General features: G+C 35.6%; 1 long non-coding RNA gene across 1 annotated transcript in view; it reads right to left on the bottom strand.

The window, feature by feature from the left end:
* Positions 1–15,992, bottom strand: part of LOC129457786 (uncharacterized) — a 59,277-nt gene extending 43,285 nt beyond the window's left edge. The window contains exons 1-2 of the long non-coding RNA XR_008649371.2: positions 15,925–15,992; positions 13,191–13,325 (exon numbers count right to left, since the gene is read on the bottom strand). This is a non-coding gene — a long non-coding RNA (uncharacterized lncRNA). The remainder of the gene's footprint in view (positions 1–13,190; positions 13,326–15,924) is intronic.
* Between the last annotated feature and the right edge of the window lie 830 nt (positions 15,993–16,822).

Genomic DNA, 16,822 nt, shown 5'->3' with positions numbered 1-16,822 from the left:
TGCTCAGTAGGGGAGCTTTTGAGCTAGGATGAGCCAGGAGAAGGAATTTCACAAGACAATGTCATCAGTTAAGGCAAGGACCGGCCATTTTCACTTCTTTTGTGGTGGAATGTCATCAGTTAAGGCAAGGAACAGGCCATTTTCACTTCTTTTGTGATTCTTCAGTTACTTCAGGCCATCCGGGCGTATACATGCAGGTCACAGGGGATGCGATGGCTTAGCTTGGGCTCAGAGGCCTGACAACAGTTACATCTCATTCCACTGAACTATTATTATAGGATTGATAAAATCTTAATCATGGAGTTATTTGGGCCCAGAGGATGTAGTCTAGAAATGAAATCAACACAGTGGAAAGCAGAGCCAAGGGATGAAATGAATGAGAAAGAAAGAAATACCTGGGCTTGATGAGATTATTTTTTTTTTTTATTTTTATTTTTTTTTGAGATGGACTCTTGCTCTGTCGCCCAGGCTGGAGTGCAGTGGCGCGATCTCGGCTCACTGCAAGCTCCGCCTCCTAGGTTCATGCCATTCTTCTGCCTCAGCCTCCCGAGTGGCTAGGACTACAGGCACCCACCACCACGCCTGGCTAATTTTTTGTATTTTTTAGTAGAGACGGGGTTTCACCGTGTTAGCCAGGATGGTCTCAATCTCCTGACCTCATGATCTGCCCGCCTCAGCCTCCCAAAGCACTGGGATAACAGGCATGAGCCACCGTGACCAGCCTTGATGAGATTTTTAAAGCCAGTTGATTTGGCTATGTCTTAAGATCATCATCCTTCTGGAAAACTGACCCCAGACTTTTCAGTTTTATAAGATGACAAATTTGTTTATTCTCATTTTATAACTTTTGGCGGGACTGAAGTTAGGTTATATGCAATCTGCATCAGTGAATGTTCTTTCAATTATCGATGTTAACATATTGTGTAAAATAAACCTGAGGTAGTTGTGTCCATATTTAGACAAGAGATGAAGTAATAATCTATTTTGAATACGGTTGATTTATTCTATATCCATTCCATTTAAAGGTGGAGTATAACAACCTCATCTTTATTTTGAGTTGCACACAACACACAATATATTACAAGACAACCCATAACAAGGGTACCAATAAAGAACAATGCAATCAACCAATGCTGTAGAAGTAATAGGTAACTGTAGGTGCAATATTCAGTAACTAGAGAGAACATGCTGGGTAGCATCTACAAATGAGCCCCAAATGACTTAGCTCAAAGTCAGGAGTCTTCACAATCTCACATAGGTTATAAGTAAATAAATAAACTTCTATTTCTGAACCAAATTAAAGAAGAAGCCATACAAATTGAGGGTTTATAGAAGCAAGACTTTAGGCAAACAAAACCATGCCCTTGCTCTTATACCTCCACCCATCTATTCCACAGAAACCACATGAATTAAGAAGCATGTGCATATCTCCCATTTGCTTTCTCAAGATTCTATGCTTTCAGTTCCATCCAATTCCCCGGTTAATCTGAAATGCCACATTAAATATATAACTCATAAGGTATAAAAAATTGACTTTTCCATTCTTATGTGTTATTTCATGACACACTCAAAAGAAAACAAGTGCTATTGAGAAAAGATCTCTAAACTGAGGATATATATTATGGACTCTACTTAGAAAACCATAGCAGGTAGGATAAGATTACATCCATAGCATGCAGGTGACATGATTGTAATATCAGGGCCTATTGGATTCTTTTTCAAATGAATCAATTTATCATTCTTTAAATTTCTTAATCTCAACAAACTCCTTACCCTCCTCTCACCCTTATTTACCCAAATGGTTCATAAATCAAGTTGCATAGAACTCTACATGGAAGATTTACAAAGGCGTGATAAGAGGACTGGCAGTGCTCTTCAATTCACTCTTTGAGAAGGAAGGGCATGTGGAAATGGCACTGATTTGAGTGACATTTGGAGTAATGGCCTGCCATTCTGCTGGCACTTTTAGTGTTAAGCAAGTGATCTGCAAAGTAAAGTGGATTCACAGTTAGAGTCAGCACCAGTGCACAGGTCGCCCGTAAAAATAGAAGATTCCATTATTCCTCAGGCTCCCTAGTGGGAGCAAGGTCTCTAGAATCATTACCAGGACTAAATCTGACTTTTCTACCTCCCCTAATTTCCTCCTAGTAATTATAGGTCAAGCACTCTTTTGTAAATTATAAAACCTTTGTTCTTATCAAAAATGAATAGCTGAGGAAAAAATTATAAAAAGAGTCTAAGGAAAAAAATTTCAATTAGAAAACCAAGCTAATTTGGTATGACCAAAGACTGTCAGGCATACTGACAGTGCTCTATTATGCAGTCATTTGGGCTCTTTCAAATTAGTTATGTTAATGTCCTGTGAGTGAATGTAACACTTGGATGGGACAAGATTTCTGCAATTAATTTCTGCAGTCAGTGGAGAGACAAGCAAATTTATTTTCCCCCTCTCTGGGAATTGGTAGTGGAGGGTGTGAGGTAGCGAAAGTGCATTTAGGAACAGAGTACAAGCTAAACACAAGCCCTAAATAAAGCAGAAACAATGGGAGCCAATGCCTCCTCATTCATTCAATTGACAATGTTTTGCAGCTTAAACCTGTTTTATTAATTATGTTTGACATTTCCTTAATTAGTTTCATTTACACCAAATCAATCCCTACTGCTGTATGGCATCATTTATCATTTTGAAAAATTTGCATACTGAGTGCTGACTTTTCCTACTTAATTATACATTAAAAGTGTCAAGCGCGCTTGCTGCCTGGCATTATCTGCGGCAGAAAGGTTTGTGGCTGGACGGTGATAGTATTAATCATTAAGAGCCCCCAAGTGCTGCTGGGTAATATCTGGGGAGTAGAGTGGCTCTCATTTTAACGCTAGAGAGCAGAAGTGCTTTTGTAAAATGACCCAGAGCAAAAACAAAATAAATGACCTAAAACATCCGGTATACTATAATGCTTTGCTCTTTCAATAAAAATATGCTTTGGTCGGAAGACTTACTATTAACTATTCATTTTCTATAAATTTAAACACTATGAATCCACTAATAGTACATTTGTGGTCTCTGCTTGGACCTGAGAAGAAGATATTTGGGTTGAATATATAATGGTGGCTTGGTAGTATACTTCCAATATAGGCCAACTCAAATGTGTTACTTTACAAACGAAAGCTGCAAAATATAGTATACCATTAATACAGTGATTGATGTTGCTCATTTTTTTTCTACTTATAAACTTTCAATGAATAAGCAACTAATTTCCATAGAAAACAACTGAACACAGAATATAGTTTACAGTCTAATATTATAGCAGAACTTCACTTGTATACCATAATCATTTTCATTGTTATAAATTTTCAGTGAAAAATATGACTCTTCAATTTTTAAGCACAAAGCATGATTGTGAGCAACAGTAATGAAACAGTTAACAAGAACCTGTTTGTAAATTGTATACCAGCTATGCCTTCCTTCATGTCAGAACCCAAACTTAGTGCATTTAATATTCAAATTCATTTTCAAATGCTTGCCCATTAACATAATATATGCCACTTTGCAAGCCTGGTCAGAGAAATCTGTAACTAAATAATTTTCAAGTTTCCTTCATATCAGATGCATTATATGCAGTGTGAAATTATTTCCCCACTCTATCCCTTTGCTTAACAGCAGAAAAGGAACACACAATATAGTTGATATTACTGCAAGTATATTACATTCTTTAGGAGCTACTATATATGCAGGAAAGTTTATAATTCCTAATTTCAAGTAAGCATTTAATTGCATAGTTTGTGTATAATTGTAAAGTTAATATGCAATTGCAATGCAGCACTATTTAGAACTTAGATAAAAGGAATGTATATGGCACAAATATACTTATGCAAATATAATAAATAACTCATTTGTGTTTTCAGTTAAATGTCCTGTGTTTCTAATAATTCCATCAAGTGTACTTTTTTCATATAAAAATTCAGTAGTGAAAATATACATCTAATTTAAATGTGTAATGTTGGAAAACACCAAAATGATCCATATATCTGGAGACAATTCAGTTCAATTTTAAAATAAGGTTGAAACCAATAGTATAGTTTTTATATACCTTGTGTCTCCTAAATTTTATATCTTTAAATCCATACATATATTTTCTTACCATTTTAAGCCATAATCCTTCATTCTAGGTACAGATTTTAAAAGGGCAAATAGCTTTCCTTATCAGGAAAGAATAATAAAATATCATAAATAATAATGATGATGATAATAAGAGATAATGTTTTAACACTTATTATGTTCCAGTCACTATGCTAAATGTTTTCTATTTATTATCCTAATCCTCGCAATAATCTGATGAGACAGGTATATAATTACCCAATAATCTGATGAGACAGATATATAATTATCCCACTAAGGCTTCCGGCTTTAAGTAATGAGTCTAAGGTCACAGGTCTATTAAATGGCAAAATTCAGGGTCACAAGATTGCCCCTCTAAAGTCCATGTTTCCAGATTTTGCTGAACTACATCTGCTCATAATCTTCCATGAACCTCTCAATGCATGTGTGCTATGGTAAAAAGGATACCAGCTTTTTGAAACTGACTGATGTGTTAAATCTATCACTTACAATTACATGATTTTGGCAATTTACTTAAATTTCCTGGGTTCTTTTTCATTTATACATTGGACACAGAGTACCAATTTCATATGAGTATTAGTCACATCATAGTCGGTAAGTGACAAAGGTGATTTGTCCTTTCCCTATCAGATATAAAACACCTGTTTAAATTTGACCCTTCAAAAAAACTTAAGCTCCACTTTGTTGGTTTTGCTCACTGTGGTCTCCCAAGGGCTTAGAACAAAGTGGTCACATCCTAGAAATTCACAATTGTCCATGATTGAGTCTGTGCATGGTAAATGTTTTATTCTCTGCAAGTGAACCCCTCTGTCATTATCAAATAATCTTCCTCACCCTGGTTCTCACAATACACCCAGAATCTAGTTGGCTTGAGAAAAAAATTTCCTTCCTCTTGTCCATTTCTCCTCCACTGCATTCTTACTCTATGTCTAGGGCCAGGGTACTTCTAATGCTCCCTCACCTGTGAACCTGCTCAGTGCAAATTGGGGTAAGGGCAGAAGTTAATTTATGTTCCTAATCTAATCAGAGCTAACTCAGAGTTAAACCCAAAGAGAAAATCGAGACTGCAATTCTTCACAAACAGCATATTCTGTATTATGTAGCGGTGCAGTAGTTTTAATATGAGTTGATAACCTGATCCAAAGACAAAAAAAACTTACCCAGGTAATTAATATCTGATTACAATATTTTGGAAGGTATTTGAAATTGCAAATGTTAAGATTGTAAAAGTAGATTCTTCCTGGCAGTGGATTTTATTTCATGTATTTAAAAGAGAAAGTCTTCAATGTGTGAATTGAAATTCAAATAATCACACATTGAAATAGAAGTATGCATGCATGAGTCACATAAATATAAAGTGAGTTTATATACACATCCCACAAAGCTTTACTTGCTTCCCTATATGGAATAGCTCCAGATATATGTGGTCTTTCAAGAACACACGCACACACAAACACACACACAACACATACACACAACACAAACACAGTGTGTGTGCACATATATATGCATATTATATATACACATACACGTTTTATATATATACATATATTCTACAGTTCAGAGACTCTCTCGTTAAAAATTAGCAAAACTCATTTACTTGGCTCTTACAGGATTCATTAACCTTTGTCTTCTTTTAAGAAACCAGGAACTATTCTAAAACTGACATTGTCATTAAAAAACCAATAGGAAATCACCATTTTTAAATTAAAGTCATTAGATAAGTTTTTCAAGAGTTAAAAAAAGATTGGAAAAAAATTCAAATGAGAAAAATAATTTTGCTTTGGGTGTAAAAAGACCCCAAGAGGAATTTCTCAAGTTTTGTTAGAAAGTACTTTTGCGATCAGAATATCGCTGTGAAAATTCAACCTGGAGTGTTTTTAAGGGTTTAACTCTTTCATGCTTTAAAATGAAACAACTCTTTAATAATAAGTATATGATTACCATGTTATACAATAAAAGAAAAATAAATATTGCAAAATAGGGCTAAAATATTTTACAGAGACAGACTTCTAAGAACCACATAAATATTTCATAATTTGTTAATAGTTCATTAATTTTTAATTATAGATTGGTATAATAACTGCACTCCCACTATCAAAGAAACACTAATAACCTTCTTACTTATTTTTTTGATAATATAATCCCTTAAATTGTGATGTAAACAAACTATATAATTCTTCATATGTGAACTATCTTTTTCTATTGTCCAAATGATGTCACATTTATTCTAGCACGTTTGCCTAGACCTATCTACACTATGGGTCCCTCCTCAGAGAAATGGCTTCTGTTTAGATGATGACCACCTAAACCTAGAAGTATAAGTGGTAATTGTGGAAGTTTTAAAGAGTGTGAAGTTAACCCCAGCCATAGCTTGATAACTGCCATTCTATAACACACTAAACTTGGTAATATTGAACATGACTTTGGAATATAATTTCTACTATTTCTCTTTCATATTGAGTTAGCCAGAGAATCACATAAACTGTAGCATAATAATAATTCCACTGTCAATTTTCTGTATTTGTCTCACTTACTCCTGTCCTATTTCATATTGTTATCCCTTAATGTCACTAAAATAGCCTTCAAAGAAAACATCCTGTCTCTAGGCAGTTTCTCTGTATTTCTATGTATATATACCCACTACTGGATTTCTTTTTTTAATACCATTATCATCCTGCAACTTCCCATCTCAGAAACACTCCCAACTTTCTTTTATTCTTTTTTTTTTTAGATGGACTCTCACTCTGTCACCCAGGCTGGAGTGCTGTGGTGCGATCTCGGCTCACTGCAAGCTCTGCCTGGTGGGTTCATGCCATTCCCTGCCTCAGCCTCCCGAGTAGCTGGGACTACAGGGGCCCGCCACCACGCCCGGCTCATTTTTTGTATTTTTAGTAGAGACGGGGTTTCACCATGTTAGCCAGGATAGTCTCGATCTCCTGACCTCGTGCTCCGCCCACCTCGGCCTCCCAAAGTGCTGGGATTACAGGCATGAGCCACTGCACCTGGACAACACTCCCAGATTTCCATGTGAATTACCAATTGTTTCATTCTCCAGTCAGCTAAAAACACTCTCTCTTAAATATTTTTTCTAGGTTTCCCACATCACTGAGGCTTTTAAAATACATTTGCTCTAGTTCTGAATACTCTGCCATTTGCTACCTGCATATCCAGTTTTACTAATTGTGAAATCCTCAATTGAAAAAGGTATCTTCTTTCTCTGGTTTCCTATAGCACTGCAAGCACCATATGTTAGTGTTTATAATTTACCCTATAGCATTGTTTGTTACAGTTTACTGTTTGCATACGTTCTTCCCCATACTACATCCCGAGTTTCTTGGGAGATGAAACTAAGATTTTTCTTCATATATCAGAAATACCATGGACATTGCAATTGATATGTATTTATCTGTATCCTCATCTACTCTATGAGTTCCTTAAGGAATAATACAATGCTTAAAATAATTTCTGGCTCAATATCAACATACATGAGATTCAGTTTGAAAATTAAATAAAACAAAATTTCCCTTTTGAGCTGTTATTTTTTGCAAGACCAGATAAAACTATTATAGAGAGAAAAATAAAGCAAAGTATTATTATAAAATGTTTTGTCCTTCAAAAAACTTGCCATTTCAATAAATCTTTAAGAAATTTTATTTGGGCCGGGTGCGGTGGCTCACGCCTGTAATCCCAGCACTTTGGGAGGCCGAGGCAGGCGGATCACGAGGTCAGGAGATCGAGACCATCCTGGCTAACACGGTGAAACCCTGTCTCTACTAAAAATACAAAAAATTAGCCGGGCATAGTGGCGGGCACCTGTAGTCCCAGCTACTTGGGAGGCTGAGGCAGGAGAATGGTGTGAATCCAGGAGGCAGAGCTTGCAGTGAGCTGAGATCGTGCCACTGCACTCCAGCCTGGGTGACAAAGTGAGACTCCGTCTCAAAAAAAAAAAAAAGAAAGAAATTTTATTTGGAAGTCAAACAGCTACATTAAAGTTACTTTTATTATGTAATTACTGTTATGTAATTTTAACATTTTAAAAGTGGAGTACACTTGTATTCAACTCTTTCAATTAATATTTTACAAGAAAAACATAAAATAACTTTTTTCAGCAGGTGACTTGGAATGTTTACGAATGTTTACTGTCTTAACAAAAGGAGACAAAATCAGATATTTCTGAATACAACATTTTCAAAAGACACAATAGAAATCAAGGATACAATAACACAATCAGGAAGCTTTTGAAACAATTGTATGTCAAATCGTATACTCAAATATTGCGTGTCATAATTGTAGATTATTTAATATGGCTCAGTCTATTTCTAAATTCCTGTGTCTTCAAAAGCCAGGCGTAAGTAGTAAGCAATGAAGTATGTCTCAAGAGGTAAGACTAACTTGAGGCTGGCTGCTTTAACGTCAAGAGTTTTGGCAAATAATGCTTTATTAGACAAGTAAGTAGCAGTCTAACATGAACAACAACAAAAGTAATGAGAAAATAATGAAAAAAACATTTTGGTAGCATGCCTTTATTTTGCCTGAATAGCTTGCTAAAAATCTAATATTTTTTAAAAAAAATGAAAGGATAAAATAGCCCTTGTTATTCATGAAGGTTAACCTAACTTTCCTGTATGAAAAAAGAAGATTTGGCAGATTAAAAAAGAAAAGAAAGGCAAAATAATTACACAACTAAAAAGTTATCAAATTTTTTGCCTTCGTTTACTTTTAAATTAAGTGTAATTAAAGTTTTATTAAATGTAATTAAAAAGTTATTAGCATGACTAATATTAAGTCAAAAGCTACAGATTAAAAATATTTTAAGATAAAACATCAAGTCTAACTTTTAAATTGAGAATGCCAGCTTTTTCTTTAAGTGTGCATGACTTAAATTTATTTTAATTTTCCAAACTATTCCATCCTCTTAGGACTTTTCTGACTAAGACGAGATTTAAAAATTATTCAATTCAATTGAGAGAGAAGGAAGGAAGAAACCAGCCAGGCAGGCAGTTAGGGGAGTCCTTAGCAAAACTCCTTCAAACCAAAAACAGCCTGAAAATCAAACTGCAGGCCCCGGATAAGGAAAAGCCCTTGTCCTTGAGTGGAAACACTCACACTGTGAACCCAGATGAACAAATTCCATTCCTTTTTGGACACAGTTCTATTTCCTTGGTGTGCCTTGGTATTTTACTTTTCACGTATTTTACATATGTCTACCTTTTTGTGATTGGCCGCAGTCCGAGTTTTCATTTACACAGAGTGAATCATCGCTTCAGCCCCTGATTGGTCCTGGGCCAAGGTCCCAGGTTAAGCCTTCACCTCTGCTTCCAATTGGTTCTTTGCACTATCATACCTCTTTCCGAGTATTGCTTTCTCCATGACAGCCTGCAGACCAATCAGCACACTCCTCCCCCTTCCCAGTCCATGAAAACCTTGGACTCAGCCTCATAGCTAGCAAACCTCTTTAGGGTCCCCTGTCTTTGCTGAGAGCTTTTCTGTCACTTAATAAATCTAACTCTGCCTTACTCTCTGGTATGCACTCACCTTTTTCTTCTTGGTTGTGGGACAAGAACCTGGAGCTTACCATTGGTGGAAGTCAAAGAGCTGTAACACTCCCTCCAAGTCACCAAACAACACGATTGAGAAAGCTGCAACACAATTGGACTAGGCAAAAAGACAAGGTGTTGATTTACTATTAAAAGTTCCCTGGTAGATAAGAACTCTGGAACTCAGGGTCTTCAAGATATTCATCACTTATTATGTGGTGACAAATATGGGCAACAGTGGCTTTATTGAACTTACTAGTACTCTAAGTAGCATAGGCAAAAGTTCTAGAGTTCTGACTGTTATAGTTTGTGTCATATACCCAGTCCTGAATCAATCAAAGTGGTGCCCAGGGTAACATAATGTATCCCTGGACAGGTCTGAGAATTTCACCAGTCTGCAGGCAGGGGCTGAGGTCAGCCCCATCTCAACCATATGAAATCAGTTTGATCCACCAAAAGAAACACTGACACCAACAAGATGAACATAAGAGAGAAATAATTTTTAAAAACACATGGAAATTGATATATATGTATATACATATATACAAATTGGGAAGTTTGAATTCCCAATTTAAAAGTTAGCCTTGATGTTTTATATCCTATTTGTTTTATCTGCACCTTTTATCTTAATACAACTCATGCTTTTATATATATATATATATATATATATATATATACAGATACACACACATGGTATATATACACACATTGATACCAAACTATATATATTTATCAAATATCTATATTACAGATAGATAGATTTTTATATATTTTATTTGGTGATTATGCACATACATAATTGTTTAATAAAAATAAACATTACATTTCATAAAACACCTAAGACTGCACCCACTTTCCTAAATATATTAAACATATTAATAGTATTTTTGTTTCCATATACATTTGGCTATGTATTAATATCATAAGCTTACTAAGTTCTGAATATAATTTAGGAGTATTGACCAAAAAAAGTATAGTCTAATCTGTTATTTGACATGGTTAAGAAATGAGGATCTTGCCGGTCACAGTGGCTCACGCCTATAATCCCAGCACTTTGGGTGGCCGAGGCGGGTGGATCACCTGAGGTCGGGAGTTCGAGACCAGCCTGACCAACATGGAGAAACCCCATCTCTACTAAAAATATAAAATTAGCCAGGCGTGGTGATGCATGCCTGTAATCCCAGCTACTCAGGAGGCCGAGGCAGGAGAATCGCTTGAACCGGGGAGGCAGAGGTTGCAATGAGACGAGATCACACCATTGCACTCCAGCCTGGGCAACAAGAGTGAAACTCCATCTCAAAAAAAAAGAAGAAAGAAAGAAAAGAAAAGAAACGAGGATCTCTAAAATAACATTATCATTAATTTCTTTATGTTTGGGTGGTGAAATCCTCACCTTGAATCATTGCCTTCTGTTGGCCACTTCCAAGAACCAAGCATGCGTAGATATATTTATAGACTGGGAAAGTTTTATTTGCAAGGATGCACAGGAGAATCCTGGGACATAATTTAAGTGTGCCCATTCTGGGGTTCTGCTATATGTCTGGCATGTTCTGTTATATGTCTGCTACATGTCTGGCAAACTGGGGATGGGTGGAGAAAAGTTTTAGTGAACCAGACATGACAAATTTAAGTCAACATAATATCACCAGTCATGCCAGATAAGAAGGCATTCAGTACAAGATGGTCACTCATAATTGATCCATTGCCAGTAGAGTTCCTGGATGCATGACCAACAAAAGAAGACTAAAATAAAAATTGGAAACCTGTAACACTTTGGGAACATGGGATCACTCCTTCAGGCTCCTTAACAGTGCCATCAGAAAAATATAAAGAAAGCCCTCCCAATTCCACCATAGGCCACTTCTGAGTTTGGGTCCAAGGCAGTCAACAGCGGAAAGGACTGCTGTGAGCACCTCAGTGAAGCAGAGGAAGCATAGACTTGTGCTGTGCAGTGTAATGTGGGGTAACAGCAGGGTTTGTAAGGGGTGCAAAGAACAGGAAGGCGCTACTGCTGCCTCATGGAGCTGTGGTTCAGCAACAGAGCACATCAGTGCTGGGTAAGTATGTGGAGACCTGAGAAATTCATCCATTTCTGAGCAAATATGAGCTTCACCTGGGGACATACAGAGATATTTAAGGAGCATTTGCACTTCTGCCACTTACTAGCAGTATGGCTTAGAGCACGTTAGGAATCTCCTCTATGTCTCAGTTTCCTCATCTATAAAATAGAGATAATAATAATATCGGCCAGGCGCAGTGGCTCATGCCTGTAATCCCAGCACTTTGGGAGGCTGAGGCAGGCCAATCACTTGGGGTCAGAAGTTCAAGACCAGCCTGGCCAACATGGTGAAATCCCATCTCTACTAAAAATACAAAAATCAGCTGGGTGTGGTGGCATGCACCTGTAGTCCCAGCTACTCAGGAGGCTGAGGCACAAGAATCACTTGAACCTGGGAAGTGGAGGCTGCAGTGAGCCAGCCAGTGCACTGATTGTGCCAGTGCACTCTATCCTGGGCGACAGAGCAAGACTCCATCGCAAAAAAAACAAAAAAGAAAACCAATGATAATATTATTGTTGTTGTTGATTTGAGGATTGTGTTAATATACTTGCCAAACACTCACATCTATTATCTATTTTTATTGCTACAGCTATTGTTTACATTATTTCTCCAGTAATTTGAGAAATAATTTTGGGTCTTCAGTACCTTTGAAGACAAAGCAATAGAGTGGAAGGAGCATGAACTTGGGAGTTTACAACTCTATTACTCTCTATGTGAATTGGGAAAACTTGCATGTAACACTTTAATCTCAGTTTTCTTATCTATAAAATAATCATAATACATCTTTTCCCCCAGAATTATTAAGGAAAGCCATGATAAAATAACAAAACTATTAAGTAATACTAATCAAAATTTTGTAAGTACTTATTGTGTACCAAACATTGGTCCAAGGGGTTTAATTCATGAATTCACATAATCTTTCCTCATAGTAACGTTATGAAGTAGGTACTGTTATTGTCTCTGTTTTATAGAAAAGGTAACTGAGGTGCAAATCACCTTCCCAAGGCCTCACAACTAGTAAGGGACTAAAGTAGGATTTGAATAGAGCTTCTGGTTAAAAAGTAAACAGGCTTAAACGCCATACAATACCACCTCTCAATGTTTGGAAAACTGTATGTGTTCAGTAAACAGCAGCTGTCATTATTATTTGGGTCTTAGCATATCCTGATTATTCTATAGATGTTCAGAAATACTTGTCAATAAATAAAAGGTATTGAATTAGAATAAAGTATTGTGCTTTATAAGCCAATGAATTTCATATGTACTCTAAATATTCCATTCATGGTTGACATTTTAAAAATATTTGATAATGCATCACATAAATTTTTTCTCAGTGTTTGTTAAAACAGAATTTCAACAGTACTACTCAGGATCAGATATGTTTTCATGTGTAGTCAGTCTCTGTCCATTCAGGCTACTATAACAAAATATCATAAACTGAGTAGCTTATACACAACAGAAATTTTTGCTTACAGTTTTAGAGGCTGGGAAGCATAAGATCAACGGCCAGCAGATACAGTGTCTGGTGAGGGCCCATTTCCTGGTCCACAGGTGATGCCTTCTCCTTGCGACCTCTCATGGTGAAGGGGCAAATGAGTTCCTTTGGTCCTGTTATAAAAGAGCACTAAAGCTATTCATCAGGTCAGAGCCTGTCAAAAAGCCCGGCCTCTTAACACTATTACCTTGGGGGTTAGGGTTTCAACATATGAATTTTGGGAGAACATCAGGAGAGATCAGGTAAACATAATAAAAATAGTTTTTTCTAGGTATCTGTATACACTCTGTTGACTCAATCATGTTTTAATAATGAAAAAATAACATCTCTATTGTATATTTATTTATTTCTAAAATCATCTTGAATTTATGTAATCTCATAGAAATTGTGGCTATTTCAAAATAATCAGTAGAGTAGATAAAATTTATTTTGGATGTTTCACTAAACAGATATTCTAATTATTAATTTATGACCATATATTGTTATGAGTTATTTTTCTTTTAGAAGTTATAAAGAAATATTAATTGTGCCTAAGTCATCTAAAGATGCTCTAGCTATCAAAATAGAGCATTACATAGACACATATTTTCATGCTAAATTAAGATTAATTGTAATAATGACCTAACTCTTGAGCTTTAATTTGATTTTAAGAATTATAAATTGCATGGGGCACATTTTAGTTGTTCAGTTAACTCTTTAGAAAGTAATGCATGAACCAACTAATGAGTATTATTAGAAAATTATTTTTTCACAAATAAGTTGTACACTAAAATATTAAATTTAGAGTTTTTGATGTGAAAGTATGTTTAAATATAGGTATTACGTAAAAAGTTAGTTGAAAAAATTAGCCCCAAAATGAAAAATATTGATGGAAACATAATTCAGTATATTTAATTTTATATTATTCATATCCTTAGAGGTTAGAATCTACATAGGTAAAGTTAATCATATGCTGGTCTAAAATAGTCCCTAAAATAATTTTAATTATCTTTAACTTTTTCCCTGCTAATATTTATTCTAATTCTATTTGAATTCTCCTCTCTCTCTTCCTCTCTTACTCAGGAACACAGAAATTCTTTATACTTTAATTTTTGTCCTAAAGAGAATTACTTCTTATTAACTCTTTAAGCATAAAAAAAAGTAAATTTTGTACTTATAATATAGCTTTTTTTTTTTTTTTTTTTTGGCTAACTGCTTTGTTGGCACTAAAGTTAAATAGCCTAATGCCAAATTCTCCGTTTTAAAGCAGCTTGTGCAGATTGCCATTTTTCCTACTTGAATTTAGTTTTTATACTAAAAGGAATGTGCTATTAAAAATCAAAATTGATTACTATTAGATGCTCCTAATACAGTTTTGAACTTGAGAGCACCCGTCTCTCCTATCAGCACCACCCTGAGGTGATCCACACACTGACCGTGGAATACATTTACCAGGCCCCCATACACAGGCTTGGCATTCTGTCGTAATCATTCTTTTCATAGCACAATTTGTGGGTCTCTGTGAAATGCAGCTATTGGTAGTTCTGCCTGAACTCAAATGAAGTGATATTGAATTTCTATTATGCATGTGCCTTGGAAACCTCACAGCTCTCCATAAAGATTTTATTCACACAGCAGATTTGTTGTGACTTAGATAGTTTCAGACAATTTTAGATTTGAATGGACATGGCAGAATCTGACAGTATAAAAAAAAATCAGGAGAAAGAAACATGTAGAACCAAATGATATATTAAGCAACCTCCAGAACAAAGCAAAGAGAATACTTGTGATTGTAGTAAACAAAACCAGAAAGTATGTCTTTGAAGGGCTTCTCATGGGGGCTAATCTTTGTATATTGCATACATGAGCTGGTGATGGAACTTGTCAACTCCTTTCATCCTACGAATTAAGTTTTGATAAAGCCCTCTTCCTTATATAACCTTCATGTGTTTGAAATAAATTGTTCATAATAAGACATTTTAGTTTTCATATATTTTCCCAATAGTCTAGGACACAAATACAAAATAGAAAATAAATGCAATTGCAAACAAACATTCATTCCTCAACTAGAATTTAAAGGATTTAATTGGAAAAGGATGAAGAGTAATTTTTGTTGTAAATATAATATATGGAAAGTAAATAACAGTAAAATTAATTCATGGCAAAAGGAGGAAGAGATGAGTTAACATATTTAGGTAAAAAAATAAATGTAATATGAAGTTTTCTTCATTAGAGAGTGCACCATGCATCAGTCATAATTTAGGCTCTGCAGAAGTAACACTGAACAATGTAGACAATATTAATTATTGCATGGAGCTTATTTCCTAATGGGAGAAAACAGTTAATAAATAAGTAAACAAATTAAAGAAATAATAATTCTAGGTAGTAATAAACACTATGACAAATACACAATAGAGTCATGAGACAGAATCTATCTGTGATAGTGGCAGGGTGTGAGGGGGGGCTACTTTATTTTTGGTGGTCAGGGAGGGTTTCAAAAAGAGATGATGTGCATTAAGCCATGAACAAGAAGGCAGTCATAGGTAGGTCTACGAGCAGAGCATACCAGATCCACATAATAACACATGCAAAGTCCCTTTTTAAGCTGATTTTTCCATCAGACGGAATTTCTTCAGACCACACATTTACATTACTTTAAAAATATTTCACCTTTGGAAAAGAAGTTAGACAGAGGGTAAGTGAGAATGAGGAGAGAAATACAAAGGAACATACCTAGTAGCTATTTTAGGTGTGTCAAAACATGTTTGCCTTGATAGATATTAAGAACTATATATATACCTAAGGAAAAAATCAAGATAAATAGTACATTTAGTCATTCACTTTTGGAAGCTTTAGTTCTAACCCCAAATCACTAAGCCATTTTTTAACCATGATCATTCTCTATTTTCCCAAGTAATGTTTATGTGTTTGATTTCTATGAGTATTCATTTTATGTGAATTATTTAATATAACCCACCCTGACAACACTTACTAGCTCTGCAAAAATTATCTAAGAACTGTACTCTCAACATTCTCCTTCATTCCCTCTGCTCTTCTCTAGATTAGCTTCCCAAAGTTATGATACTCTGCCTCCTTCATGTCACAGAGCAGGACTATATGATGTAATACTTCATACTGAGATGTTAGCATTTTATTTATCATATTTGAAAAGAAAGTGAGAGAAAAGGTAATTGTCAATACAAAGTAACGTATGTCTACATAAGGTATTTAAAACATCTAGCAACGCTGACAGAAAAGATATTTCTAAGTAAAATATCATGCTACTGCCCTTCAAATCACACCATTATTCAGCCTGCATGTAAGCATGACTTTGGGTAGAAATTGAGATGAGCTCTGATCCAGAAGCTTTCAGATAAGCATCATTAGTCTAGAGGACCTCTCAATTGGCCAAGTTTGTAGATATGAATCTTAATTACCAATGTTGGAGGTGGAACCTGGTAGGAGGTGATTGGAAGATGGGGGTGCATTACTCATGAATGGCTTAGTACTATCCTCATGGTACTTGTGATAGTAAGTTCTCCTAAGATCTGGTGGTTTAAAAGTGTGTGGCACCTCCCCCTCTTCCCACTTCTGCCATGTGATGTGCTTTTGCCTTCCGTCATGATTGGAA

This window comes from Symphalangus syndactylus, chromosome 11 (assembly GCF_028878055.3).
Source record: "Symphalangus syndactylus isolate Jambi chromosome 11, NHGRI_mSymSyn1-v2.1_pri, whole genome shotgun sequence".
Lineage (NCBI taxonomy): Eukaryota > Metazoa > Chordata > Mammalia > Primates > Hylobatidae > Symphalangus > Symphalangus syndactylus.
This window is presented reverse-complemented; position numbering and strand designations above follow the sequence as displayed.